The sequence below is a fragment of the Ixodes scapularis genome, unplaced genomic scaffold, assembly GCF_016920785.2.
Source record: "Ixodes scapularis isolate PalLabHiFi unplaced genomic scaffold, ASM1692078v2 PGA_scaffold9__187_contigs__length_104089568, whole genome shotgun sequence".
NCBI lineage: Eukaryota > Metazoa > Arthropoda > Arachnida > Ixodida > Ixodidae > Ixodes > Ixodes scapularis.
Genome location: NW_024609884.1, coordinates 43,168,383 through 43,194,554, shown reverse-complemented (window position 1 = coordinate 43,194,554; position 26,172 = coordinate 43,168,383).

The following is a 26,172-nucleotide window of genomic DNA, read 5'->3' as shown; positions in this document are numbered from 1 at the left end:
GTAATCGAGAACTTTTTGGAATAATTTTGTTATCATTCGAATACATTTATTAAATTACTTTTGGAAATACCAAAACTATTTGTAACAATTACTATTTTCCCCTCACTTTTTTAATGGAGCCCGTTCTGTCTACAAGTTTTCTCAGCTTCCTACCAGTGAATTTTCGAACCGAATCTTCGACACGAAGATGGTTTACCAAAATTGGTGGATTAAGAAGATAAGCGGCTTATAATTTGGTGATTCTAATCAAATAACCGAAAATATGAAATACCTTTTTTAGACCGGCTGAAGACTTTTGCCGTTTTGAATATCTGAAGTAATCGGAAGGTAATTGTCACCTTTTCAAGTAACGGACTATTACTTTCCCTCTGAAGGAATCAGGTAATCGAATTGAATACTTTTTTTTTTTACCAAGAGTAATTGCAATCGATTAATTTTTTTCGAGTAACGTGTATAATACTGGGCTAAGAGATGGCTTGGGGAACGCGGCAGAAATACAAGATTGCCCAGACAGTGAGCATTTCGAAAGTTTACGGAACGTTTTGACAACAGAGTGTAATGGCTTTTCTATGTCATCCAGAAAGGGCAAGAAATACATAAAAAAAGATATATAGGCACGAATATAAATATAAAAGAATGTTACGCGTTAATATTTATTAGAAACGGCACGCCATTACTAGAGTATGAGCTCTACACATTGGCAAGGAAGTTTATACAGATGCGAGGTTACCCCAATGGAGTGGCATTGCTGAGCGCTATTTCTGTGACATAACTGCTATGTGGCGCTGTTTCAGAAAATGCCCCTAATGATTGTGGGCATTTGCATGAGTTTTTGAAGCGTAGCCTATTATTCTTGAGACATCTGATTACTCGTGATGTCCAGACATGATGCGTTGTGCAAAGAGTCGTTCGTTTACTTTCTGTTGTGACACGATCAAAAGATGTAGTATATAATGCACGTAAACAGCCTTGCCTGATAGAGTTCTGCGTTTACTCGTGGTCTCTTTCGACAGGAGGACAGTGTGGAAAGACTCGCCTTACTTTTGAGATTGACCACAAGGCTGACACCAATTCGGGAAAAAGAAGTGGGTAAGCATAGAAAAAGGGTGCCTCATTGTAAAAGGATAACCACCTCTTCGAAGAAGTCGCAGTAACAGCAGCCCGTATGGCGGGTGCGCCGCATGGTCCAGACAGCTTGTGGTGCGCACCCGCCGGACGTGTTCCGTTAACCACCCACCGGGCTGAGCTATGGGACGTGACCCCCGCGCAGGGAGAGAACCCGCGGCCACCATTTGGAGCGCCAAATTTAGCCGAAAAAAGAAAAAAAAAATGACGAGGGGTTCTGACGAGGTTCTGAACCGAAGCTGAGCGGGGGATCCGGCGTGTACACGGCTTTGAACTTGCGGCCCGCACGAGCCACACGCGCTTTTCGACATTTTATTTTCCTTCATTTCCTCCGTGGTGGCAGTGCGCGCACGCGTACCTCATGTTGTTGTTGCCTTGCCTGGCTCGCTGGTGGGGAGCGGGGGAGCAGGGCGGCGGGCGGCTATCCCCAATTTCCTTCTCATAGCACACGCACGCACGGAGCGGCGCAGACGCGCCTTCACCTGTCTAGTTGGGTTGCTTGCGGTGGGTGGAAGGGGGGGCTTTGGAACAGGGTAGACCCTCCGGAGAGCACAGCTGTCCTCGCCGAGACGGCGGTGGGGGAGGAGGACGAGGCCTGGATATCCGCAGCGATCGGCGTCGCCGGCTCGGCTCGTGTTTGTTCGAGGGGGACCGGACAGGTGTCCATTTCGCGGGGTTCGGGCTGCAGGCTGTTTCCGCCGGAACCTGATGAAGAGAATCGCCGTCGCGTGGCCCGCTCGTTTTCTCTCTCTCCCTTCCGTTGCGTCTGATTGGTTAGGTGTTTGTGGAGCATATCGCTCCGACTGGCAGCATGCTCCGCCGCACCGTTGCTGGCTCGGGCCAGGCTGCGAGGCTCTGTCTGCCTGCGCGGAGAGGGGGGGATGTGGGGCCGCGACAGCGCGGGGATGGACGGACGTGCGTCCGGGAAGAGGGGGGGGGGGGGGGGGGGGGCTTCCCCCCTTCCTTTGCCTCAGTATGTAGAAGCCACCAGAAAGAAAAGACGGCTGCATCCGCAGTATTATGACGGTGGCGTACGCCTATTCGCATTTAACGTTCGTCCATCCGGCTGTTGTACTACTGCTCTTTAATGCTCGTGCAGCCCTCTTCGGGAGTAAAGGGAAGCTGGAAAACGAGGATTTTTTTTTCTTTTCTTGACGGCACAGTTTGACCCGAAGGGGGGGGGGGGGGGGGGGGGGGGGGAAAGGGGGGCAGGTACGCGATTTTTTTTTTTTTTTTTTGTCTTTGGCGTTACACGTTATTATGAAATATCTTACCTTACTTTTGATAGGACACTGATGGCACCTATTTATTAAATTGACAGTATATATTCGCCACATTAGAGAGATAGAACGAGGAAGGTTTAGGCGAGAGATCAGGAATGATCGACGTCCAGCGAGCAGTTTTGTGCTTTATATCACTTTATTTACTGTGACTTCTACTGTATTTTACTAAAATGAAATGCGAGCATGTTAAATTATGCGTGCAGGCCATCAGCGCATATAATTTAAGTCGGCCATAGCTCAGATTGGGATTCACACAGTTTAACGTCCGTTACTAATAGGTAGAGAAATTGCGTTACTTGTTAGTTCGATAAAAACTGGCGCGTTACTATTATTTGTTTCCTTCCGCGGGTGTAGCGACATTTGTTAGTTTCTAAATCTAACGAACGTTACTTTTGCGTTTATATTGCGTTGCATTAAAATGGATTTTAATATATGCCAGGGACTTTTAGAAGCAAGCGCTGACTCGCACCATTATTAACACCTTGTGCCTGAAACTACAAGAGGTCCTTATGCGGTGGGTCTTTCTAAGCTCTCTCTCATGCAGGGTTATTTATTCTTTAAACGTTTCTTTCTGCTCTTTTTTCTCCTAACTGTTGTAGCGAATAGCAACATAAGCTGCACTATGCTGCCTAGCTACCAGGGGGAAAAGGCTGTCGCAGCAATGCTTCATATGTTCCAACATAAGAGTCTGGACCGGCTTGCTAGAAACAGCGTCTCAGCCGGAAAGAAAGCACTACCAAAGTCAGCGCACAAGCTGAGCGGGACTCAAGCCGCGTCTTAAGACGCTATCGCGCCCACGTATGGTCTCTCTCTCTCTCTCTCTATATATATATATATATAACAGGGCAATAAAGAACGTTCTAACCAACCAGCCCCAGTCTATGCAGTTCTTTCTTTCACCCAGTCTCAGCTGAGGCGATATTCTCGCAAGCCGGTCCTGATTTCAACGAGGAAGCAATAGCCAGAAAGGTGCATTCACACTGGCATTTAAATCGCAGCCGCCAAGCCAATCCGCTCGTTTTCAGCAAACGCGCGTGAAATTATATTGGATCTTGAAGCAACCACGTTCGCAACTGCTTTGCGAACGCGGTTCAATCGCCAGTGTGAATACGGCGTAAAGATTAATTCACTCACTCGCGTGAGTCCGACCGCGAGCGACTGCAACGGCTTGCGACGTACGCTGGTTGCTATGGCAGCAGCTGCGTCTGCTCCAACAAAGCGGGGTCAAAACCGGTTTGGTTGGAGCCCACGCAGCTGTTGTCATAGCAACCCGTGCGTTGCAAGCCGTTGCAGACGCACTCGGTCGTACTCAACGGAAGTGTGTGCATTGCACTTAAGCCTGTTCCTCTCGACCACGGGGGTGCGAGAGGAACAGGTAATATTTTCACCGAGAATAAAGGCCCGTTCACACACTTGCGACCTCTTAGAACCGAGTGCCTTGGAACCTCTTAATACCTCTTACTACGGGAGGACACACTTGCGCCATCTATTGGGTAGCAGTGCCAACTGTATAAACTTTATATTTTTGCCAACTTTATAAACGAGCCTTCCTTATAGGTATTACGCACATTTGACTTCGGGAATCCCGCAAAACATTCGCTGTTGTGAAATGCTGTTGCAGGGTCACCACATAGATGGCGCCAGAATGCCAGTGTGACTGTGTTCCCTCTTTCTAAGAAATTTTAAGAGGTTTCAACAGGTCTTGTCTCTCTCGGTTGTACTCAGTTGCAAGCGTGTGAACGGGCCTTAAAGCGCCACCGCACCACTGTTGCGTTAGATCATGCACGAGTCTGACGAGTCGCAGTTGTTTACAAACGTGCGTCAACATCTGTTCACGGAAATAGGACGTCTAAAAGAACAAACAAAAAAAGTTAAAATAAATAAAAGAAAAATGCAGCTCGCGCTATCCTACAAAGATGATATGAGTGCTTCTGTTTAGCTTTTTTGTTCTCGTTGTCTTTTTTAATCTTTTTTTTCTATCCACCAATGAAATTCTGTCAATTTAGCGTCCGCGAGCAACTCGAAAAAGCGTGATGACGCACAACCGAAACCCGCCCGAAGATAAATATTAAATTTTGCTCGCCAGAGATGCTGGAAAAACTTGAAAGCTGCAGCTCTATTAGGTGACAACAGGACCGGTGATTCCTTTTCCGAATGGATATACCTTTGTTTCGAAAATGTGATCTCGAAAATGGTGACTGTACCTGTCTCCCGCGAATCTCGATACGAAGAAGGTTTCGTCCAGCGTTGAGACGATGTCGTTTCTCTACTACGGGAGGTGTCAGGAGTGGAAATGATGACCCATGACTCAGGCATGACTAGCGGCTAGTACGCCTAAGGTGGGAACGAAAAGTTAAAATCTTCGAGCGGGGAGGAACACTGGCGGGGGGAAAAATCATATACTGTAAACGACTTAATTTCCGCGAGGACTTAATTTTCGCGAATCGTCTAAATTCGCGAAAAATAGGTCCCGCGAATAATGCCAGTAAAATGTAAACACTTTGGAATCTCTATTGAGACCCCACCGGGCCGCGAAAATTATGACGCGCGAATTATTCAAAAGCTTCAGCTTTGACCTAAATCGCGAAATACTGTGCCCGCGAAAAATAAGTCTTTTACAGTATATACTTTTGGTTTCTAGGCTAGGTGGCGCAAGCTACCTCTTGTTATAAAGGGTACAGCCCTCAGCATTCATCCATCCATTCATCCGGTGATGGACTGTCATATTCTAACAAGGAATTTCATCCCGGCGAAATCCAATACGTGTGCTTTTCCGCTAAGCGCTTGGGAGAGCCAATGCGGAGCGCAAGTTCGTCTGCTTCTTTTGCAGGTGTTGTAGTGACGTCAGAACGCCGATCTCTGATTCGTTCTGAATGAAGGATAGTGGGTAGACCTCTAGGCAGCTTGTTTTGAGGTCGACCTACTATCCTTCATTCAGAACGAATCAGAGATCGGCGTTCTGACGTCACCACAACCCCCTTGCAAAAGAAGCAGACGAACTTGCACCCCGCATAGCTGCAATTTACAAAGGGAGCTCGGCGAACGCCGAGGCTGAAAGTACCTGCGTTTAAACCTCAAATAAAAGTTTGCCCAGTGACACGGAGCGTGCTTACGTCATGTGCTTACGTCGCGCTCATTCTCGTAACACTTACTTTTTTTAGGTCTAACTTGAGCTTTGTCATTCGGTCTGCGGTCTCTGTAGACCGCAGCGATTGGCTCCTCAAAACGCTTTGCGGGAAAGTAACCGCATCGAATTTCTGAGAGGGAAAGTTGTTTCTTTGTGGTACCGCGGCAGTGTTCTTGCAAAAAAATAAAACCGTGTTTGTAAGAAAAAAATAAAAAAATAATATAGTATTTTATACAGAGGGTGCACTACAGATGGTTGTGTATTCCGGGCAGCTAGCCATATAACATTGTGACTTAATCACTGAAGGATTTTGAAAATGCATCCCGTAGAGAGCTGTTTTGCGGTGATTTTAGTTTTTTTTTCTTTTGATACACATTGCGGATTCAGTATTGTTTCCAAGTAAAACTTGACTATAAGTTTTTTGAATAGTAATGGATGAAAGTAACCTAATCGATAAACCATACCGAGACATGGTAAGAGGAATGATATGTTACTCGTTTGCCATTCGGGATTATTTTTATAGCGAGTTTTTGCGTCCTTCCGCCAAGAAACTATCACGTTACCAGCAACGTCGTTACAGTTGGAGGTCTATACTCATAACATTCGAAAAAAAAAAAGTACTATTAAAGAAATTCAGTTTTTATTTGTTTCACACTATTGAAACACATATAGAACCGGAATTTAAATCTACCATGGTTTGAACTGTTAAATACCACAAAGTATTTATTTCGTGAATGCGTGCGAGTGGCCAGTTGGCTTAATTTTAATTGCCAGATTTTGAGGCGAAGTTCTGAGTAAAGCCGACCGGTGGAAGCTTTTGGCCAACCCTGTTTTTACGTTTGTCAAACAAGGTATCGGCGCCTATTTTGAGGGGTTGGCTTCGGATCAAGGGAACAACCCACAGAAACGACCAATTTACTAGCTCAAAACACAGAGTTGGGTTTTGCTTGCTAGATTTACGAGGTTGTGAAGTGCAACTATTTTCAAACTATGCTCTTGGTTAGCCTAATTTTCTGCTGACACATTTTATTAGGCATTTTCGGGCGACGAAGACGCCTATATTTAGCTCGTGTCTTGTCGCGTTCATGTCTTAAGTGCGGATCTGTGAACCGCGTCGATTGGGACAATGGCGGCTGTTGCCGGGGCGGCACTGCCGGTTCGGCACTAAAGCGGTATAATGCGATAATATGATGGGTGAGGGGGTGTTTGTCTAATAGAATTAAGGATGTAACTGCACACGAGAATTCTACGCAGTGCTAGAAGTGTTCTTACACGTCACTCAATGGACTAGACAACCCGTGCAGCTTCTTAGAACTAACGCTAGCTTTCACACTGTGTTGGATAACTTTCAGAAGCGTTTAGACTGCTTTAAATAGTTCTTCCATCCATTTATAATTGGTTGAACCTGCCTTCTAGAATCGTTCAGCTAAACCGATTCACTTAAAAGTTTCCTGCACATACCGAATTTATTTTTGTGTTCACGTATTCACGTGTTACCAATGACATTGGTCTGTTTTGGCCCCCTCCTACCGTGCCCCGGTCCCTGGGGGGTATTGTTACATAAATAATAAAAAAAATAAACACATATTTTTAATCTCTTCAAGGTAGGATGGCGACAAAGCAGTAATGAAAGCGCATTCTAGTAGTTAAAAAAAGAAAAAGAAAAAGATGCTATTTGTGGCATGTTTAAAACTGTTCTTATAAAATGACGTAGATTGCGCAGGATACGCCCACTAGGCCCCGTGAGAATAAGTTGACATGTTGTTTGTGGCTGGTCTTATCCCGTAGTGTGGGGCAAGTTGCAGTGTTGTGAAAAATTAATTCGAGAGAACTATATTCATAATGTAGTTTCAAAAATATTTGTGCCAAATTGTCATTTGGTAACCCAGCCAATTAATAAAGCTTGCTACACCGGCATTACATCCATCTCTATATTCCTGAGCTTTACATATTTTATACGCTTTAGGGCTTATTTCATAATCACACAGCGGCATGGTACTTTTACCGGTTATTGGGTGATTCCAAAACAGGCTATTGGATGTGTTTAAGAAATAAGTTTCTGGATGCAGCTTGTAAAAGGAAAGAAGTATGTGAATTTACATAATCGGTTAGACCGTGTAATATACTAGTAAATGATCACCCCCCCAACAAAAAGAGAAAAAAGAATTGTTTACCATGTAGTACATGCGTAATGTGAACTCGAAATGAGCTATGCTTAATAGATTTCTTTGGTAAGTTACCCAAGCTGCAACTGTTCTGAAGTAGAAAATCCAAAACTAATGGCACTTTGCGCTCGCGTTCATCAATGCCTTAATTTGCTCCTTTGCTTCAAAATTTTAATGCAGATAAGGCGAACGCCTACAGCGCGTTTACCTACGTTCCCAGCATTCTTTTTTATGCTTGGGTAATTTGCACAAGAGGTATATTCCTTCAGCACTCTCACATGGCTTTGCCGCAGCTCGGAACATCTCGGAGCAAAAGCTCGCGCTGCAGAAACCAACGATCCTGGCTTCAATTCACGTCCTGGCCATTTCGGCCTGGACTGAGCATCGTGCCGGCGTCGTGCGCAGTTGTACTCGTACTGCACTGGCTAAATTTCTCGTCTACAGAGTAAATGTGGCCGTACAGTGGCAGACCTACCTCACGCTGTCTCACATCTAACGTCTAATTTGCCTTCTGCTCCTTTGGGTTCCCTCATATGAGTCGCAATGGAAGAGGGAAGTGACACAAATCTGACCGCCAGCATCGAGAGCAGGCCCGAAAAAGAGTGGGTATATTGGTGCACCGAGGTCGGACGCTCAGTTACGGAAGCTGTGGGCCACCAGGCTCATAAAATTGGTTAGACCCTATAAGGCATGGACATTTTTAACGGCACCCCCTGACGTTAATTTTTCCGCTAAATTTAGCCGAAACACTGTCGTCACGTGACCCGATGTCACGCGACGTGGTCACGTGACGTGACGTCAGGCTGTCAAGGAGTGGTGTCTTGTGACACCATGGGATCATGTGACCTGACGGCATTGACGTCAAGTCACGTGATATCAATTTGCCTGTTGAATTTAGCGAGGTTACTAATTGACAATGCTTTTGATCATTCCCCAAAACTACTGTTTAGTGCATTCTAAAGAAATTTAAACGATCGCTCCATGAATTATCGTACTTTAGGGATATAGGTCGCGAGCAATGTTTGTTTGTGTGTTTGTTCTCATGCGAGCAGTTTTTGTGTGATTTTTGAACGGTTTTATTTTTTGCATTGCATCCTGCGTAAGCAGGTCCTGAACGAAAATAAGAAAAAACAAAACAGCAATATGAAAGTTATCAAAATGCAGTAGAGCGTATAGAGATTGGTATAATCGTAAGCATAGAGTTTTTTTTTTCCCTTTCTAAGCAGGTTAATAACTTTTAATAATCCACAATTTCTATATTTATCTTGAATTACGCATACTATGTGTTATTATTTTGTTATTTTTACGTTGTATTTTTTAAATGCACGGTGTTTCGCTGTGTGGATGCCACGTCTGGGTGCCAGAGTTGCGATGCATTTCTTTATGATATTGATGCATAAATGCACTGCATGTAAATGGTGTATATTTCAATACCTCCATGCTTCCAAGTGTTGTAGAATAGCAGGGGCCTCGCTAAGATACTTTTTAGCGGTCGCATTTTCCACGTCCTCCCCCTCCCCTCCCCCCCGCCCCACGACGGGAGTAAATGGACCGAATATTAATGTCGATGGATTTACTCTTTTCTTTTTAGCAGATACGCCGTCCACGCTGCAGCAGCCTTCAGTTTTGCCACACTCGGAAACCATGCCAGCAGAATTCTCAGAACGAAGACATCTCCGGTCTCACTCGGGTAAGTCAGGCAGGCGGCCTGGCTGCCCTGGCGCGTCCCATGTGAACAGGAAAGCGGGGGAGTTTCTACGCGGGAGAGAGATACCTGCGCTCGCCCGCGCCGCATTCCTGCGCCCACGAGCGCCTCTGTCATCGTCGGCACAGGTCTGTCCGCCGTCGGACCCTCTGGCGCGAACCCCGGACCCGGCAGCCGTCGAGCCGGGAAGACGGCGCCAGCGACTGTCGACACTTTGTGCCCGTCCCGCGGCTGTCTCTCACCGGAACACGGCTATTTTTTGCACCTGGCAGCGCGCGACGCGAGCTCGCGTCGCGGGCTTTCTCCCGCGGAATGCGTGGCGCGGAGGCGGGCGCGGCCGCCCGCGAGAAACCCAATTTGTCACGCGCCCGATGAGGCCGCGTAAATAAATGTCGCTCGAATTCCCCGCACCGGCGGCGGTCCCGCGGGACGAACGATGACGAGCCGACGTACAGGAGCGGCACGCGCCCTGGATCCCCCGACGACGGTGCGCCCATACGGGGGCCCCGACGTCCCGCGCTGCTGTTGGCTGCTTCGTCGTTGCGCTCGAAAGAAAAGCGCTTCTTCGCCAGCAGCGGCTTGACACAAGAGGTCGTGATTACGGAAAGTTATTGCTCGGTCCAACAAATGGTAGTTAAACAAAAAAAAAAAAAAAAAATAACAGAACGGTGATGAAGACAGACATGTAGGCTTTCAGTTTATGTATACATGTTGTCCTTCGTTTCACCCACCTTTCTTTGTTTTTGCATTAATTGTATTAGCACGTACGCCAACACTCTCGTCAAAATCTTCAGTATTTAGTTTGGAACTCGACGTTCCGAGAGATATATATTTTATCCCGCTCTAGGGAAGGAATGGGGAGTATTTGAAATACGTATTAAAAATATTTTGAGAATTTTATAGCTTGCATTGAAATACATAAAAAGGAATGCATGTATCTATTTTAATTTAATAGAATAAAATTGAGTATTGAAAAAAAAACAAAAAAAACTTGGATTTCAGATATTACCCAAGGACAATTTTGTGCACTATTCGTAATCAAATGTGATTTTGGGCACTCTTCTTTGCGATTAGAGTGTTTGCAAAACCATAAATTTTGCTGCGTTTTGCGCATCTAAACATCGAAAAGGAAGGAAGAGGAGATCAAGGAATCAACGAGAAGGGTGGACCTTATGGTTGGATGTCTTTATTTTTTAAAGGCTTTTTTGACAACATGCTGTTTGAAAAGGCTTTGTTGCTTTAATTAAACCGTTGAAATTAAACTCGCATTGAGTACATAATTTTTCCTGATGTTGTGCCCGCCCCTCTATCATATGCCAGATAACTTATTTTTAAAGCTGCAACTTAGCACTTCATCCTTGACACATACAGACTCCACTGTTTATTTTGGAATGACCTTTTTATCCGGGGTTATATTTTAGCATAATATGTCAAACTACGGGAACCAAATGTATTTGTAAAAGTATTTGAGAATGATCATGATGGCCCTCTTTGTTTCGTATCGTGTATTTAAATACTTTTCTGGAAAAGTGTAACTGATAGGCAATTAAATACGCTTTTGTCGAAGTATTTTGTATTTGTATTTGAATACATTTTTGCAAACATTTTGCCCAGTCCTGCTTACTAGCGTATGTCTCGTCTAGTGTCGCAAAATTGGCTCGTACAAGTCTGCTGTCATTTTTTTTTCTCTCTTTTTGTAAGCCCAAAGTTGTTTCTACAGAAGGTAACTCAGTGTCGAAGTTGTTTCAGGTGAAGCCTCAGAAGAAATATCACTGGAACCAATCAAGTTCGGTCGAAACGTAAATAAATGAAGCGACGATTTGTCAGTCCAACACCATTCGACGGAACGACTGCCAACGAGAGGTCCTGGTTTCAGAAGGTGCACAGACTCCCTCACTGGCACTCGGCGTGCCGCACTGTCAAGTGGCGGTGCACCTTCTCGCACGTTCCCCTTTCGGGGGCCAGGAGGACAAAGTTAACGGCGCCCCGGGCTTTGTTTGACACAGGCTGCCGTCGTCGTCGGAGTCGTGCTGAGTTACGACCGGCAACGCGGGTCGGACAGGGCGCGCTTTTAGAGATTCCTCCCCTCCCCCACCCTCGGTGGCGTTTTTCGGGTTTCGAGGACGCCGCGTGGGGCAAAAGCCCCAATGGCGGGAGGGAGAATTGGGAAACGCTGCACGGGCTCGGAGACAGCAGACCTCCTCGTGACTGAGTACGTTAGGTTGCGATAATTTACTTTTACAGTTTATGGGACGTTATTTGCGGGCTTTGACGAGCGTCAGCTGGTGCCTGAAGCAAGTTTTCACACCTCGCCTAAAGAGGGACTGGTGTAAACATTGGGTGTCTAGGAGCAACTGTTTTGTTCCTCATGCAAGAGAGTGATTCTCGATCACGCGTTATTCAGTTTTAGCTTCTGGATTTCTTATAGAACCTTGTTCTACCACAGGGTGTCCCGTAAGTTTGAAGTCATATAGGACAAAAACAGTCCTCGGCGGTCCTTTGTGAGGCCTGTCATGTATACTTAACGACACCGTTTCCTTTAATTTGGCTATCGGCTTGCAGACACGTATGTGTGCGATTAGCGCGCCGTCTGGATGCAGCTTGCCAACTTTTTCGGCCGCCTACGGGTGACTAGCAAATTAACCCGAACGGGTGCCAGCCTCATTACTGAATGCCATTTTTTTTACCTGTAACAGAATGAACGGTAATATGAGACACTCATATCTGTCCAGTCTACGAGGCACATTGTATCTGCTCGCCGACTGACAGAAATGAAAGTCAAAGTAGAAAGGCCTGTGCAGCTAATTAAAAGACCCTCTCCTAAAGACTCTTTAAGCGAGCGTTGCACACTCCAACAATATCTCCTCTTTGACCCCGCATTCATGCAATCGAAAGGACGCGTTTTCAGCTCGCAGCCGAATTGTTGATCATTTCTTGACAAAGGCAAGTATGGCGGTCCATCGGACCACGCTGAGAATTGGCGTTCAGAAGGAACTACGAAGCTTGCTTCTCTATTCAGGCAGTAATTGATATTGTGAATAACAAATAAAGTATACTGCAGACACCCCGAAAGACTCTGGGTCACTTATGATTAACTGCCAACAACGGCGCGTTGTGCACTAGATCGCGCATGTTGCCAACATATTAATTACTCCAAGCGCTTCATACTAATCCAGATTGGCCAGCTGGAAGAAACTCCAAATATAGTAAATAACACGTTGGCTTTGTTTCTGAGCCCTTTAGGTTGAAACACCATCGTATAGGATATTTCAACGCGTAACCTGTGGGTCGGGCGAGCTTGAAGGGGATCATTTTGAAGAGGGCTTCACACCATCACTCTCCTTTTCCGAAGCCAAAATATTGCAGATAGGAACACTGGCGTTGTTGGAAAACGCTGTATTGGATCCACCCTTTTGGAAACACTCTATGGTATCCACCCTATTGTATACACTGTATTCGATCTACTATACTGGATCCGCTCTATTGCATCTACCTTTTGAATCCAACGCCATTAGATTTACCGTATTGAATCTACTCTATTGGATAAACCCTATTAGATCAACTTTTTTTAATCTACTCTATTGGATCCACACTATCGGATATACCCTATTGCATATTCTCTTTTGAATACATTTTATTAAATGCCTTCTATTAAAGCTACCCTATTGGATCTTCTTTATTGGATCTACCCTATTGGATCCACCCTATTGAATTCACTCTTTTGAATCCACTGTAATGGATCTACCCTATTGGATCCCCCCTTTCCAATTCGTTTTATCGGATCTATGGTCCATCCTATTGGATCATTCGGTGCGTAGGGCGGTAAGCAAGACGTTCTAACAGCGTCTATGTCTCTTCTCATATGGGCACCGGGCAGTACGCTTTAAGCCTTCTCAAAGTTGCCTTCGCGTGCATGTTCGCACAAAAGAAACACCAGCCAGGGAAGAGAGGAAGCGGTGGTCGCGAGGAAAGGTGCTCAAAACTGCATGGGCTAAAGACTAAATCTCACGTATACTGGGTTTGCGGACAGCAGGTCGTCTGCTTTTTGCGTAGGAATTGCGGTGACGTCAGAACAACGCTGAGTTATGATTGGCTTTGATTGAGAGGATAGGGGGTAGACCTCAATCCTAGATGCTTTGAAGTCTACCCACTATTTTTTTTTTCAATCAGCCAATAAGAGCGCGGGGTTCTGACATCATCGCAACCCCTTTACAAGAAGCAGACGGACTTGCGCTCCGCATATGTTCTGTTCACGTTCCTAATTTAAAAAGAGGGGATACGCACGTCGAGAATCACCTGATGGATTAGAGATAACTGGTGTGGAAAATTGGCAGCAACGTTTATCTCCAAAGCCCTATAATGCTAGGAATGCAGATTTTAAGGAGTGATCGTATGAATTTGTTTAGAAGACATTTACCATGTTGTTTTGGGAGGTGAAGATCAACATATTGTGTATTACTTGCCATGGCCCTCCTCTGTAGTATCACCACGCACTATGGAGAGTATCGGCATGTGGTCTGCTGTAGTAGGATACCTTAGGCGGTTCGTGTAAAAGTCATCCATGTGGCGCACAGGTACTGAACAGAGTATTGGACAAAGGGGCGAGAGTTTCTCGGTTCGATTACTGGAACGTTTAACGCGGCAGACTGGTGCCGAAGAACATAAAGTAACAAGACCGTACATATCTTGACGGCGACGGAAATACGACTGTCTCAAGTAGGCCATGCGAAGCTCCTTTTGTAAGCGCTTGGGCATCTAGAACTTCCCGCTCTCGAACAGACAACGAGATTCTCGTGTCATCTGGAAAATTCCAGTGATGCAAACAAAAGAAAGATGAAAAGGACAAGCGCTGGCGAAGATCAAACCCCAGCCAGCGGCGTGGGAGTCAAGCACGCTGCTGACTCAGCTATTCACTTGCGGCGGCAAAATTTTAGTTTTAAAATGGGTAAGAGTTAGACGAGTGCCGTCTTCACCATGTATTTATTAGGCTTATTAGTCCCGGTAGACACTAGATGAGAAGATAATCGTCTGGGTAAGTTTATTAATTAACTAAAATTTGTTAATTCCCTTTTTAATTATTGGTTTTAGGGGTTACGTTGCAATATCAAAATTGACGGCAATTACTATTGTAGGTTAGACCAAATAAAGAATTTGCAGAAAAGCTAATGTTTTCTGAGATATGAATCGATAATTATTTGCGTTTTTGCACCCGGTTTAGTACCCGTGCCACACGGGCAACTCGAATGCTATTTACAACGAATGACATTCGTGTGATCGACAAATCGGCTCGCGATCTGTCGCGCGTGGAACGGGCCCCACGCTCGGAGTGTCGCGCGCTGATCGGCCGATCGTTCAAATGTCATTCGTTGTAAATGGCATTCGAGTTGCCCGCGTAGCACGGGTATAAGACTTCCCCACAAAAAAAATTGGGTTGTGTGTGTGTTTATACAGCCTAGAACTTGGTCTGCCTCACAGGGGCGACGAGTCTCCCAGCTGTAGATGAGCAATTTAGCCAGTGCGGTACAGCCGCTAGCCTGGGGTCTTTAACGTGCATCACGCAGTAGTGATACACGACCGCACGCCGGTACGATGCTCATCCAGATCGAAACGGGCAGGGGTGGGGCTCGAACCCTGGATCCCTGGGTTCTGCAGCGCGAGCTTTCGCTCCACGTGCTCCGAGCTGGTGTGCGCTCGACCACTCGGCCACCGATCCCCCGACTTCCCCACAATAACGCTTAGGAGAGTGACGTGGTCGTTTCAATAATGTCATCACTATCTCGGCAGCGCGCGTCTTTGGCGGCAACGTTATTAGATTAGCTTAGTTGTGGAACTCCCGCGGAGGGAGGTACCCCTCCTCAAGCCCTTCAGCCCGCGCCGGTCGGTTGAAGCGCCATCTGGATTTTCGTTTCAAACTGTGTGTTACATATAGCACGGTGAAACCCCATATAGATGCCGTCCTTCGAAACATGCGTAGTTCGTAGAATACACTTGGAGATCTGCAAGGCCGGCTGTTGGAAATGGATAGCGGGCCGCGGGCGGTCCGGGTCCAAAGGGTCGTGGGCAGGGCTGGGTTGGACTTCTAAATATCGGCCCGTGCAGACCTCTAGAATACGCTACATTTACCATAGCAGCCGCCCCTCAAGAACGGTGGCGCGTGGAACGACGGGAGGCTAGCCTCGGAGGAAGAGGGGGGCTACTGCTTGTGCAAGCAGCGTCAATGGGTACTTCCGTAACTGGGTGCTCCGACGACACAAGTGATGACATGACTGAAACGACACGTCACTCTTCTATGCGTCATTGTGGGCTGGGCTTGCTGAGCGCTTTTTGTGCGTAATTTTAAAGTCCGGCGAAAGGAAACGCGAAAAATGACCGATATGTTAACTCATTACCTTTTTGCGAAATGTTTAAACTGGTGGGGCCCAGTGATTTCCCAACCCCCCCCCCCCCCCCCCGCCCTACGGGAGTGTACTCCCCCCCCCCCCCCCTTGTTTTTCCGAAGGCACCCCCTTTCACAACAACTCCTGTATTCTCAATGCCCCTCCCCCCTAGCAATTTAGACCCCCTTCCCCCCCCCCCCCCCCCCTAATTTCAATTCCTGGGTGTGGCCTCCAACAGCAATCGCCTCCGATACTGCAATTGCAGCATGACCCTTAAAATGAATAATTAAAAGTTAATTAACAAATTTTAGTTAATTAGTCAACTTACCCCGACGATTATTTCCTCATCTGATGTCCGCTGAGCCTTATAAATATATGGTGCAGATGGCACTCGTCTAACTTTCATTATCCTTTCTTTAATCTGTTCGAATTAAAATCAAACGCCCTGCATATTGGTTCCATTCTGAGCACTTCGTGCGCTTTGTGTTCCTTTAATTTGCTATCGCAACCAAGCCGGTTGTGCTGACATGCCCTACCATAGGGTATATGCGTATGCACGGACAGGCGGACACAAACACATTTCTGGATATAAAAGCTTTTATTTTAAAACATTCAATGCTTTAACAAAGAATGCGTGCTCCAACATGTTTTGCATTACAAGCGCTAGCCAATCCCCACGGTGCCATTCCCTCAGCAGCAGAAAAAATTCGGTTGTGTGTATGTTCATACAGCCTAGAACTTAGTCTGCCTCGACGGGCAACCGCTAGGGGGTCTTTAACGTGCCTCATGCAGTAGTGATACACGACCGCACGCCGGTACGATGCTCATCTAGATCGAAACGGGCAGGGGTGGGGATTGAACCCAGGATCTCTTAGCAGCAGGTAAAGTCTGCTCAATGAGTTTATGTTCTTCACCTTACGGTGAGCTCACTGGCACTAATGGGAACCAAAAGTATAGTCGCACCGCATGAAACGCCATTGTGGGAACCTCTATGTTGCGGCGTAATTTCAAGAATAAAAGCGGGCACTTTCTTTCAATCCCTCAATCGCAAAACTCTATGACGTATTTATGAGGTCCCCACTTACGATATTTGAATGCCACTCATAGACTGGACTCGAGCGTTGCGCGAGCACTCGATTTCGGCTCGGGATAATCAATAGCTCCAGAAGCATTCGGGTAGTGAGTGGCCCGTGTCCAGTCGGCTGCAATGACGGCAATAGCCGAACTCGGCGCCTGTCACGTGCTTTGCCGACCCTAGCGCGTGGCCATGATAAACATTGGCGGCATATATATAAGTTCCAGATCACGTTGCCGCTTGTTCTGGCTGCGACTTGAGGGAGAAAATGCTGCTAAATTTTTCGTGTCTTTTTTTTTTTTTTTTGTGGCTACTATTGCACGACGAAAAAACTAATACGTGTCTCACCGGTCATAAACGTCAGGGATTTGTTTGAAGTGGTATTTACTCAAAGTACAAAAAGCGCTACACCGCCCCTTTAACTGTTAAGCAGCTAATGTAAAAACAAATTAAAACCGTGTTAATCACCAAAATATTCTATGCAATATTTGAGCATACCCGTTCAGAAAAAAGCGCCACATGACGTAACGATCTATTCATAATCAAACATTTTAGCAGAAATTCAGGAATGGGATTTCGCCCTCACAATTAAATGGCTAATGCTGAAGCAGCAATGCATGATCGTAACCTTGACTTTGAGAGATACTGATGCATGCCTGTCTACGTTGAACTATGGGCAATTCTATAATATAAAACGAAGTAAACTTCTAGAGGTGTATATGTTTGCGTATAAAAAAAAAAAAAAAAAACTTAAATTGTTACTGTAATTTTACAAACACAATGCAAAAGTTTTTTTTTTAATTTTTATGTTCGCAAAAGTGGAGCGCTTCCTGAGCATATCAACTCCACACCAGGTGGACAGCGAGGAGGCCTGTCTAAGGGTGACAGGACTTTGACGGAAATTGATTCGAAGCCTGTTCCACCTCAGCGTTCAGGAGGATTCGTACGAGACAAGGAAATGCTCGTACCTGAATAGTACGCTGGAAAGGTAATTATACGTCAAGACACGCGTCATGTTTCGTGATAGAACCGTATGGCGGCACTTCCCCCGTCTCCTCGCGACCCCGGGGTTGGATGGCCGCGGTGGGGCGCACGACCAACTTTTAATGTCAACTCGCACCTTCTGCTTCAGCTTTCTTTCCCTCGCGGCGTCCCAGCAGCCAGCGCGTGCGGCTTTGTGTTAGCTGGCTTGGCGCACCATTGCATCGCATCCTGACTGCGGCGAACAGAAGGGAGGAAGCTGCCGGGTGAACACACGACGCAGACAGCTTTTCATGTCTTTTTTGCCCCCCGCTCCAGACGATCTGCTCCCCGAGCTCCGGCCGAGCGCAAACCGGGAGAGCGAGCCCCGAGAGGAAGCCGCGGGACAAGGTGAATCCGGGGTCTCTGAGGGCGGCACTTTCTTCGCGGGGCGCCCATTCGGAGTCTCCGAGCAGCTGCCGCGGGACGTGGCAGGCAGGCCTCGGGCGACGCCGCCGGCGCGTGCACAATGGCCGTGCCTCGGCACGCGTCCTTTGTCGAGTGCAGGCACGCGCCACGTGACATATGGGCCCTCCATTGTTTGAAGAGCAAACCCCCCTCCCCCCACTGCCTGGCGGCCTGGCTCGTGCCAGATGGCGGGCGTTTTCACAGTGCAGTGGCTGCCAGCAGACAGCGTCGGTGTGTGTCGGCATCACCTGTCCGGGGGCCAGCCCGCTTGGCTGCCGGGGCCAGCGCCGCCGTCCGGCCGCTCGGCCCCCCCGTTGTTGGCCGTCACCTGCTCGGGGTTCGGAACCCCCTCGCTGCTCAGCGCCATCTAGCGGTTCCGGCTTTGTTTCGCCCCCCAGTCCCCCTCTCCCTCCAACTGAAACGGCCGAGGGCCGCCGCTGCTGGCGGTTGCCTATTAGCTGTGCTGTGCTCCCGCCGCTGTCGCTGCAACGGTAGATTTCGGCTAACGGGGAAAGTGCTCCCCCTCCCACCGGTACCGGCCGTCCTCCCAAGAGCCTTTCTTTTGGCTCTCACTTATTCTCCGCGCTCTTCAACTTGGTCTTTGTGCTGCTAGTTAAGGTAGACGCCACGTAGTTAAGGGGTGGCTGAACACGGAGTTGGGGGTTGCGACACTCGGGGCCCTGGTCGCGTCGGAGTGAGGGCCCTCTGTTTCGGGACTGCGCAGGTGACGCTCGGAGCGGGTCGACCCCGCGCGCCCGATTAACAGAGAACGGTGCCCCGATGGGTGCACCCCGCATGCTTCCCCCGCCGCACTCGCCGCTGGCGACACAACGAGGGCCCTGCCTCCGGCGTAATTGTACACGGCCCACCGTTAGCGACCGCTGGCGCGCGATACTCGCCGCGTCGGTGGAGGATTGCAGCCGGGAGGGCTGATGTATTGGCGCGTGCTTGCCGTGTCCGATCCTTGTCGGGTTGGCTTCGCCAGCATGCGCATCGGGAAGGGGGAACCAACACCAGGTGCTTGGCGGCTCCCCCGTTATGCATTGGAAACGCTGGGTACCGCGGGTAATCCGAGTCGCCTGTGGGGGCTTTTATCCGCAATGAAAGCGTACAGGAGCATTTGGAGCAAAACGTGTTTCTGACGGGGATTTTATACTCAAGTGTCAAACGTTTCGACTTGTGGGTTGGTCCGTGCTCGTATCGCGTGGCACTTCTTTGGTGTTCAACCGCATTCTGCGTGAATATCACGTCCCGTGGAATGCTAGGGGTTAGGATCCAGGATTAGGTTAGAGAACATTGAACGAAAAGACTGACTCAATTCCTTTTTTAATCGTGAGCGGAGGTAACTTCTGCGATTTGTATGCAGACGGGTTCAAACTTTTGTGTTGCATACGTACATAAACTTAGTGCCTTCTTATGAAATATAGGCAATTTTAATACATGACCAAGTCATTGTTTTCAAATAAGAGTGAGGGTGCCTCTTAGCTATTCGCGATGAGAAACGATTCAAATAAAATTTAAATAACGTTTCCCTAGAACTCTCTTATTTTGTTTTATATACGGCATATTCATTATCAGCTGTTTCAACGTATCCGAGCCTTGCAAGTAATGAGTAGAAAAATGATTTCTTCTAAACCGATTTACGCCATTGGGGTCACCTTATTAAGATACTATTGCTTGTAAACATAAACCACACTTTCCTACTTTTAACGCGACAGCGCTAAGCAACTCGCGTGTCGGAGAAAAGCCGGCGTCGGTGTCGGTGGGACAGAAAAATCCTGATTGGTCGATAGAGTCATGACGTCAATGACCTTTAGCGGGAATTTCAAACAGCCCACAACACTCACGAGGAACATCACGTCACGAGTGGAATGAAAGTGATTAAAACATTATATGTAATGCGAATTAAAGGTCACCGCATGTCTCAAATGATTCCACTTGATAAAGTAATTCATTTGCCTCACAGAAAAAAAAAAAGAAACATACACAATGCGTTGTAACTTTTGTTTTTCGAAAGGAAGACCTTCATGAGCACTTTTCAGGGCGCTTTGTTTAAAATCGGCGCACGCCTTTCACCGCATTTAACGCCGCTCCCAGTTCACTTGAAGGTGTTAATGAGCTGCAAAACACTTTCAACCTGTGCGACACATTGAAAACAAATAGTAAACTTCTTTGGCACCAGGGTCTGCATTCCTGACTGTCATCCGCGATTTTATGATACTAAAGAGTCCGAATAAAAAGAACATGTCACGGGGCACACTGTTTTCGTTTTGAATATCTAGGAAACGTATTTCGTGAGGGGTGATAAAGAGTTCAGAGTTTCCTGTATCATGCCCAGAAGAATTGGGCGTCCCAACAAAAGATGAAGACATGGTCGACCGTTTCTCGTTGCTTGCACAAAAAACTGTTGATCATCCATGGTACAAAATCCCCTTATCATTTAGCCACGCCTTTCCAAGAGGGGTGGAACTGCGCAGTTTAGAGAAAAAAGACTTCGCCGAAGGTGGCATAATGATTTGCTTTACTCGTGACAGGACATTCTGGCCGGACACCCAGAAATAAAGCGCGGTATAACGGAGCGGGAAACTGGCTTTCAGTAAGGTCACGTGACAGCCTTTTATTTTTGCTGACTTCAGACAAATATTTAAGCGAAAACCAGACAGAGAGAAAGTTCACTGTGCCAACAACTTCCTGGAGAAACCTTGACACTTTTGCTGGTGCGATCTCGTATGACGCATTAAAAAAAAAATGAAGGTGATGCACCAATTTAGTTTGAAGTATACCGGTCGAAGGAAAGGATGCCCTTGATCACGTATGAAAAAAAAAAAAAAATTGACACCAGCTGGCGCACAAACAAATGGGAAAGGTCTAGATCCCCCGTTTCACACGTCGAAAAAGGTTATCCCATCTCATTGGCTCCCAAGCCGACTTCCAAATAAATACAGCAAATATCCTATGAAAGTTTCGTATGTTAGTACGCGCAAAATGCAGAACCTGAAGGACATGCAACAGTTTGACGATTAAAAACAGGCTGCATGCTGTCACTCTCGTAAAAATAGACAAGTATCGGTGCTTCCAGCGTGAAGCCCGGCTTTCTAGGTCGGTCGCGACTCCTGACCAGTACGTTTTGCTGTTCTCAAAATGTCGCAACGGTACGCCGAGGTATGTGAGCGCCGGCAGCTCTACTGTACACCCTTATATTCCGAGGGTGCAGTGGCCCACGCACCATGCCAAATCTCGCAGCACTTTTCCCAGTTGACTGAAGCTCCGCTGACATCGCAACATTTCTTCACTAGTGGCACAGCCTTTGTGACGCTCCTTTTGTCTTCGCAAAATAGAGCAACATCATCTGGGTATGCCAACAGTTTTACTTCAGTTGTTTCTAAAGCTACACCGCGCACATGTTCCTCCGTTAGTGCAAACAAAATGTTTCTAAATATAACGCAAACAAAAGAGGTGATAAGGGGCATTCCTGCCTCACAGAGGAACGTACAGGAGTGGAACGAGTAACGTTGTTGTTAATGATCAAACTTGTTACACAACCCAAGTAGGACATCAGAATACCTTGCAGTAACACTTTCCTAACATTTACATAAGATAAAATACGAAAAAGTACTCTGTGGTTAAAGTGGTCAAACGCCTTTTCCAAGTCAATCTGGAGCATCGTTACTTGGCCACCCACTTGACACCAATGTTTTAGTAGGCTTCGAGCAATGTGCACATTTGTTTGGATGATGCGCCCCTTAATCCCATCTGGTGCTCTCCTAGAAGTTCGCTTATAACACTTTGTAAGCGTCTAGTTAAAACTTTCGCAAAGATTTTGTAGTCCACGTTACTCGCGTGATTGCATGAACAGTAGCCAGAAACAGACCTGAACTTAGACGCCTTTTCTGATTTGGGGACGAGCACCGTATGCGCTTAAAGGGACACTGACACCCCCCCAATCTTTTTGCCTTTCTTGTCAGGCGATTTATTATGGTGTCGGAATACTATCCAATTAATATTTTGCTACAGAGTCACGTATTGGTTTAATAAAGCCGAAAAACGCAACTGCTCGAAACCGAAACCGAAACTCCCGCAGCGCACGGAGAAGTGGAGAGGACAGTGTGAGTGGAGGAAGGCACATGGCTACACCCGACCGTGCGTTTTTTTTTTTTCTCCGCACGTAGCAGACGAAATGCGTTTGTTCGTCGTGCGATTCCTTTGCAGTTATATTTGTTCCGCTCGCTGTTCTGTACTTCAAGATGAGTTGTTTTTTACATTTAAGCGTTGGCAATTAGCAGTGAGTGCCCGAGTGCCGTGGTGAATTCCCGTGATCGGCTCCGAGAAGAATACTCCCAAGATGTTGCGTGAAGAGTTGCCTCACATGTCCTGCATCTGAAAGTCGCGTTGTGCGACAGAGTGCACAAGTTTCCGAAAGATCAACGGGTCATAATCAACGGCTGGCTGCAATTCCCGTAGAACAGTTACGCGAAGCTCGGAAAGCGGACGCTACCCGATTCATATGCTCCTTGCATTTTGTGGAAAGTTACTACATTGAGTTCGCAGGTGTCAAAAATGGAATCCCATACCATTTAGTTCAGCGACGTATCGTCCACAACAATTGTTTTTTTCAGTGATAATTGTAAAAAAAGAAATGTAAACATCGCAAAATGCCTAACAAAAAAAAAAAAAAAAAAAAAAGAAGTACAACACCCACATTAGGGACCGAACCCGCGCTTCCGCGTGTGAAGCGGACGTCTTTCCAGTCTTTCCACTCTTTCCACTGAAGCAACTCTATCACGCGTAGTAATGCAGCGGGTAGACTGTATGTCGAAAGTTAGCTGCCGATTTCCCTTCAATACATGCACTCTCGGCTTGAAGTCGAGCGGAACCACGCATAGGCCACATTCGCACCTCGTAAAAAAACCGTACGCGTGCGTATTCAACTCGAAGTACGCACTTCGTGCTTGACGTTTGAACGAGCGATGTCTTTAGCCACGAGAAGGGACGACGGCTCGGCGACATCTTCGTGCAATCGGCTTACTGGTTGGGCGTGTCTTACGGGATGAATATCAATTCTTTTAATCGGTCCGAAATTTCTCTTTGAAGGAAGACAGAATTCACCGGTATCGTGAACGACAGTTCTGAAGTAGAGGTCCAACGCCCGTCGTCCTCTGCCATCCACCAGTCCCACGATACGCGAAACGACGCCATGTTGAGAATTATGCAGTGAACGCACAGAATGCTTCCGGTTGTCTGTGCTACCTTTTTTTTTCAATCAACGTATTTGCAGCTTTTTGGAAGCCACAAAAATGGGTTTCATATTTTTTTCTATTTTTAATATTGACTGTGTGCCTTCAATGACCTACGAATTTGATTAAATTTGGTGGTCGCGTCGAAACCTTAGAAAACGGCCCGTGACCACGGAAAAGAGAGTGAGCGCGACTCAAACCGGCCAGTTCTCGATCGGTGGTTTTCGAGCGGAAAGAAACCGAATCTTGAGCCGCAACTTCTGTTCTGGGTAGTTGGGCTCTCATATGTCACGTACAACTAAAAACCTCGGCGAGCATAAATACCTTGTCAGTGTCCCTTTAAAAAAAACGAAAAAGGCAATGCATTCACTTTGAATGCTTCCTGAAATACATTCACTAGAAACACTAGAAAACGATGATTTGACTGAATGTTCGTTAAATTCCGTGCTCAGTCCGTCCGGCCCTGGGGACTTGGCGGCAGTCTTGGGTAAGTTCCTTTTAAAAAGTAATTCGTTACAGTTAGTTACTTTCAGAAAAAAGTAGCGAAGTTACAGTTAAAGTTACCGCAACAAAAGAGTAACTCGTTACAGTTACAGTTACTTTTAAAAGGTAACGACGTTACTTTTCAGTTACCTTTCTATAACACGAAAAATTTAGGAAGAACTAGAAAACGCCCATCACCAAGTTTTATTGCATGAAATTAAAAAGTATGTTTTTTCACTTCATATTGTAACTTAGCAGCAGTTGCATCTCGAAATTAGTGTCTGAAAGTTTCCCTCGTTTGATGGCGAACACGTCCCTGCCCTTGCTGAAGAGACCACGCTCAACCAGAGCAACGAGCAAACCCCGCGCAAACAGCACTAAATTTTGCCTCGACTTTTGACACCACGCTGGAGTAGTGGTGCAAATAAAAATACGATACATGCGCAGTGCAGATTAGTGGCGCTAATCAAAATACAAAACATTCGCAATGCCCTCTGTGTGTATTGTTATTTCACGGTTGACTCACCCGATTAAAAAGCGTTTGTGCAGAAAAAAAAAACAGCCGCAACATAGATAGTGCTTCAAGATACTAAGATGTAAGTGTGCAGTCACAAAGTACAAGCGCGTGCGTAAATATAACTGCATTTTTGTTTCATCACATCTACACGTGGCAATATTCGGGTCGTGACTCGCGAAAAAGAACGTGTTTACAAGTTTGTGCAAGGCCAACTTGACACTCTAAACGTCGGAACAGACAATTTGGAAAGTGCAAGGAACAGGTAGATTGTACTCTTTCAATGATATATTATTCATAAAAAAACTGGAAGGTAACGACAAAAGTAACGTCGTTATTTTCATCGTTACCTGACAAAAAGTAATAGAGCTACAGTTACAAGTTACATTTTATAAAAGTAACTCGTTACAGTTACAAGTTACCAAAAAGTACCGAAGTTACAGCAACGCGTTACTAGTAACGTGCTATTAACCAAGACTGCTTGGCGGTAGCTGATTCGTCTATAGCCTTTTCAACTTCGGTCAGAGTGATTGCTTTCTCTAGCCAATATTATGTTTTATCGGAGAGCCGAGGTGGGGGGGGGGGGGACCGTGCTATCAGCTTTTACGTGTCTCGGAAGCGAATAGGTCGACTGTTATCACCGAACAGCTTGCTATAAGTTTCAATAAAAGTTTGCTCTATTCCCTCACGGTCACTTCGGGTGACATGACTATGCTCTATTTTAGCAATTTCTTTCGCTAACGCGTGTTTTTTTTTTTTTAATCTGCGAAAACTTTTTTATTCGGTTGCTCACCCAAGAAGTACTCTCGCGACCTTAATCGTACTACCACCCCATTGTTGCGACCTTGTTCGATTTCGTTCAACGGCCACGCAGAAACGCTGGCAGGCCTTGGGAACGAGCGGGAGTTTATATGTTTAGCTATCGCGTTCCGCTCTTAGAGGTGCCCTAGAGACGTTTTCGAGATCATCTGTTCTTGCTGATAACTCATTCTACGGGAGCTTAGCATCCCAGAAATCAAAAAATCATGCTCGTGCGACGTCTATTTCCCAACTAATAATGTGATCGAAGCTCGTGCCATGCCCCTTTCTGAGCGGAAAAATCTGGAGCAAAGGCGGCGTCCGATTGGCTAATGCACACCCGTCGCCACGCCGCCAGCGCCTCCGCTGAATTCTATAGGCTTCAAATTTTTCCGCTCAGAAAGTGGCGTGGCAAGAGCTTGGATCCCATTTTTAGTAGGGAAATAGACGTCGCACGAGCATAATTTTTTGATTTCTGGGATGCTAAAATCCGGTAGAATGAGTTATCAGCAAGAATAGACGATCTCAGAAACGTCTTTAGTGCACCTTCAAAGGCGAAGCTTAAGCGTCCTCCTTCAATTTTTTCATTAAATTATAGGCAATTTATTTATCTTATATATTAGTGAACTAGTTTTAATTGCCCAAACACAAGGACACGTCAAAGTATTCGCCCCTTTTTTGGTTGGCAACATACTCAGTGGCGCCATTTATTGGGTAGCGCCGGCGCACTTCTGGTTCACGTATATTCCCCAATGCCCAATCTTTTACTCATCCTTCTTTTATACTAAGAGTGAATTAGGTATGACAGTGCTATAAGTGGCCATTTACAGAAGATGGCGTGTATATTTGATGGCCGAA